Below are 5,772 nucleotides of genomic sequence, written 5' to 3'. Positions count from 1 at the left end.
AACAAGAAAGAGACAGGAAAGAAAGGAAAGGGGTAGAAATATGGGAAGAAATAAATGATAACTTGTTACATACATATATGAATGTACCAAAAAAGAATTTCATTTGTGAGTGTGTATGTGTGTATATGAGTGTGTGTGAAAAATACCAAACATAAATAAAGAAGTAAAAATGTTACAGAGCAGGAGCCTTCTTGGAAACTGAGGCAGCATGAAGAACCCCCTCTTCAAACCCTGATTCTTGTGATCAAGTCAGAAAGACTTCAAACGTGTCAGAGTAACAGGAATGAGTTTATTGAAGGGATAGGAAAAGGAAAAAGGTACAGTATCAAGGGAGAGAATCGGTCCTCTCAGAAAGGAGAGGGATAACATGCCTCTCCTGTGCCCAGTTTTATTGGAGAACCCAGGGAAGTTTCCAGAGAGTCCTGCCCAGGTCTACCTATTGATTTTGACTGACAGCAGGTTACATCAGACTTTCAAGTCCCCATTCCCATGATAACTATGTCACCTTGGCCCAGGCTGACTGGTTCTAATTGGATTCTTAATCAATTTTTTACAGGTTTTATGGTTAGGAGGGATTATACAGATCTGGTCTGTGAAAAGGGTCACAGAAGTCTCTCCCTTCAAAGTAACTTGGGTTCCTTTTATCAACATTATTTCCTGCCTGCATTTCCTTGTGTTGAGGAATGTGTTATATCCTGTCCATTTAGGCCAGGCAGGCATGCAGGTAAATTGCTTTTTGATAAAGAAAGCATGTGGGGGTCCAGAAAGCATGTGGGAGTCAGCACAGTGGGCTCATTTTATAAAGTTAATCTCTTGTTTCCCACCTTTCTCATCTGTCTGTCCCTAACAAAAAGGAAGATCAATAGAAGAGAGGAGAGGGAACTAGGAAGGTAGAAGTAAAGGGAAAGAGAAGGGGGTTAATGGGGATAGAAATAAAATTCCTTGCTTGTATGTTTTGTCAAAATGAACCCAAATACTATGTAAAATTATAATACTCTAATTTTTTAATGCTATAAATTGGAGTTAGGTAAAGCCATTTGGCACTGGGGCAGATTCAACAAATAGAACATTAAAACAGAATAGTTAGCCCAGAATACATATACTGCCACCAAGAAATTGTACATCCATGAATTTATAGTAAAGAAATAATGAGGATGCCACCAAGAATTTATTATAAAAATGTTTTTTTTTTTTCTGTTATAGTACAGGTTCACTCAATATGAAGTATTTGATCCCTTAAATATTAAGACATTACAAAACTAGCAATTAAAATAAGGTCAAATAACTTTTTTTACTGTTATGCAGCTACATAAAACATTTTAAATAATGTTACTTACATTAATAATTTTGGATATTATCATATGAAAAAGTGATATACTTTTAAAATATGTGACACAATAGTACAATACACTCTAGCTGAGTTTCTCAATTTTATTAAACGAAAGAACACATACAATATGCACACACTTATATACATATACACATATATGTATATGCATGTTGCTATAGAATGAATGTTTACTTCTCCCCCACATATGTAGAAATTCCTAGCCCCCAATATAATAGGTTCTGAAGATGGGGCCTTTCAGAAGTTGAATAAGAATAGTGAATGGTATTACTCAATAGGAATGGGCCCCAATTTAGGTCTTGTTCAAATGTAGAAACCACACCTGGAGACTAACCCATTTTGCCCTTCCCTTCCATTATTGTTCATAGATTTTATTTTTCAAATTTGTGAGACAAGGTTCCAGAAGGAAATCTGCAAAGGAGGTAATCTAGTCTCATCTCAAAACTTTGGTTTCAAAGTGATTAAGTAATGAAGGCAGAGCCATATTGAATGAGATCAGTGTCTATAAATAGAGGTCTAAGAGAGTGTTGTGCACACAAAACTACAATCCAATTTTATAAAGCACAAATAGTGGTGCCTATTAAAATTTGTATAAAAATGGTATTTGAAAGAAATATACTAGTATTTCTTTTAACATCATGGGACTGTACTTCTTCATTTTTTATGTTCTAAATTTTTATTTTCTAATATGAGATTTTGCTATCATAATCAGAAAATTAAAACAAAACCTTTCTATGTTAGACTTTCTTAAATTAACTACTACTTTTGAGTTTGTGTAGAATTCCAATTCTACTTTTAATCTTTATTAAAATGACACTTTTGTTTCTAGAAAGTGAATTTACATTTTTTTTTAAATCATGTGCAAAGATTATCATCCAATGTTAGATTCTACAGTTTGAATTTATTTGACATGAAGTTTGTGCTTTAAGAGACTAAGAATAAAACAGATTTTTTGACCCTAAATGGGTAGTTAAACTAAATATTGAAAGATATTACTATTAAAAGATAGAGGAAACCAACTTTAAGTTTATTACAAACTTTACTAGACATAAGCATCATTTAGATGAAAACAAAGAAATCTATATCTAATGACAAATATTGATGAAGTTTCTATAAAGTACACAGAAACAAAGAGATGAAGGTTAAAATTTTTCCTGTTTTGCCTATTAGTAGCACCCTGTTTTTCTTTTTCTTCTTTATCTCCCTTTCTCTTTTTGAACTTTGTAAGAGAAAGTTTTATCCAACCCTTGAATTTAATATTTGGAGAAAAATAATGTAACTGTTCAGTTTTTAAACCCTGTCACTAATTTAAGGCTATGAAGATACATCATTTTTTTTTTGTATGCTACTGACCTGAACGGCTTGCTATTCTCTGACCATACCATATACATTCATACCTGCACCATGTTGCACATGCAGTTCTGTAATTTCTTTCCCCCTCTTTTCTCCTAGATGAAATCATTATCGTCATTTACAAAATTTAAACGCAAATGTACTTTCTTTGAGAAAACATTCAGTCATGCATTCCTTTATTCCCTTTCTCACTTTGCATCTACTTTTGTGATTCAGTTAGGATGATTTCTGTAGCAAATGAAAGAAAATCCAAAATTGGTGTGAGAAAAAGAAAAAAAAAGTGTTGGATCCTCTTGGTAGTTCTTAAAAAACACACATGATTTGTTCTTTGATAAACTTGCCTTTAAAGCTCTGAGCCAGTTACTGTGGTTAGGTCCAGACTGGCATATGGGCTGGATATTGACCTACCCATGAATCAATCACTGTGTTTCCCAGGATTACGTTTTGATAGCTTGGGCTTGCATAGATTGAATGGAAGCAATGATTTTAATAGCTGAAATACGGGAGAACATTTTTCTTTTCATTAGATGATGAAATTTACTTTAGTATGAGAACTAAACTAGGTATGTAGAATCCACAAGTGGTTCTAATCCAAATTATAAATAATTATACCAATTCAAGAACTCTATAGACTCTGAAATAGCTATTAAATATATGTTTTTTCAATCTAGCAGTATAATAAGAACCTCAATTTTTTCCATAGATTGCTTTATAAGTTAAAGGCTTTTAAGATCATTAAATATAATTTATGGGATTCAAGCATTTTGGACTGAACCCCTGATAAAGCACCAACAGACCAGATCAAAGCCGAGAGGAGTGTGTGGTAATAATAGGTACCAAATAATCAAACTGAAAAACTAGCCAATATTCCAAAATTGCAAAAACAAACAAACAAACAGAACCATATATTCAGAACAACTAATTACAAAGGACCCAGGCAACCTGAGCTAGCATAAGAAAATTCCCTCCATTTTAAACCTATAAAAAAAATGACTTTGAAATGATCGATCTGGTTTGCATTTTTTGTTTCTGCTTTCTTCAGGCTTTTCTGCTGAAAAAAAAATCCACTTCATTTACTCAGTTTATCAGAGCAACTTTTTATTCCTTTGATTGTGTAGATAGGATGCTGCCTAATTCATGAATAATTTATAAAAGACAATTATTTCTTTAAACTCAATTTGTTAAAATTTTGAATTCTATTCAAGAAAAAAGGAAAGGCATATACAGTAGATATTATAATTTTATAATATGGTTAGAATAAGCTTTATTTATTATTTAGAAATTTATAGAGAAAATAAAACTCACATAAATACATATGATGCATTTGGTGAAATCAAATTTTACACTGTTTTTCAGATATTATACAAGAATAGTCCCATTTTTGCAATCACAGTACAATCCTATGGACCATAAAATTAAATGTTATTTATATCTTTCTTCTTCTGCAAATATTATATGACTTCAAGTCACAAAAACAGATGATATGTGTTGGCAAATACTGGGGAGTTTTTTTTTTTTTTTTTTTTTTTTTTTATCATCAAACTGGAATTCTTTGGATCAATAACTTTGCAACACAAGATTTACAATCTCTTCCAAAGAAAGCCAGAAATCGAACAGTGGTGCAGTGTTGTAAAGTAGACACCGTTGTAAGGATGCATGTGAAAGATTGCAGTCCTAGAAACCTTCCATAAACAAAGACTCCTGGCTACTTAGACTGCAATTAAAAGGTCACTCAACCAATCAACAACAACAGTTGACCACTAAATTTGTAGGTCTGACACTCTGCAATATTTTCCATCACATAACTAATATCAACAATCTGGAAAACTGCCTAGTGTTATAGTCTCAGCTCTGATAGTTTTTAACCTAGCTTCACAGTCAGCTATAGTAATACCTGTTGGACCAAGAGTAAAATATGATGGTATTTCTGAGATTCTGATTCCATAAACTAAGCAAGCATCACTTGGCAGATTTAGCCGCAGTTCTAGAACAGTGTTGCTTCTTTTTTAAGAAGAAATAGTTCTAAATAACAATAAATAAATTTCTAAATAACAATAAATAAAGCTTATTCTAACCATATTATAAAATTACAATGTCTACTGTATAATATTTGTAAAATAAAATTTTGAAGGAAATATCAGTAATCTATAATCCTATCATAAATAGGTAACTTGTTTAACCAGTAGTGTGTATCACCTGTCAGGCATTTATCCCTGTAATGTATGACATAGTAATAAAGATGATTATGACAACATTTGACACTATTTATATATACCCTAAGTATACCCTGGCTCAATTTTAACAACTTTAAATGAATTATATCCTTAAACCCTCAAATAATCTAAAGATTGATTATCCAAATCTCTGTTTTACATAGGAACAAGAAGCTTAACATGGGAAAATAAATTGTTCAAGTTTCATCAATGTTGTATAATACTTCAAAACTTCATTCCTTTTGTTGTTTTTAATTGATTTTTCATTTTTATTGTGCTAAATTGTGCATAAAATAAAATTTCATATTTCATCCATTTTAGACTGTAAAATTTATTGTTATTTTGGATACTCAGGATATTGTACTATCATCACCACTATCAAGTTTCAAAATGTTTTCATCACTTGTGATATTGTGGTAAGATCAGAAATATTATATTTGTTTTTTTTTCCCCAGTTCCTTTCACCTAAGTCCTAAAGCTTTATAATTTCCCAAGTGATATAGGTGCTATATCTTTTTTTCTAATATTTTGTTTTTGACTCCAGTTCCTCATACACAGTTCCTAAATACCTCGGGATTTCTTGGGTGATAGAGGTACCTTTTGTTCTAATGAGGCAACCCTTAGTGAGCTATTGGATGGAGACTGGTCACCGCCGTAAAGACCAAATCATGATTAAAAGTTTGAAACTATCAGTTCCACTCTCCCATTCCTGGGGAAAGGGAGAATACTGGTAGACTGAGTTAATACCATGCATACTGGAACAGTAACTCTGCTTTGGACATGTTCAAAACTTGCCTTATATACTTCTTCATCTGCCTGTCCATGTGTATTCTTTGTAATATCCTTTTTAATAAGACA

Source organism: Marmota flaviventris, chromosome X (assembly GCF_047511675.1).
Source record: "Marmota flaviventris isolate mMarFla1 chromosome X, mMarFla1.hap1, whole genome shotgun sequence".
Taxonomy (NCBI): domain Eukaryota; kingdom Metazoa; phylum Chordata; class Mammalia; order Rodentia; family Sciuridae; genus Marmota; species Marmota flaviventris.
Note: the sequence above shows the minus strand (reverse complement) of the source record.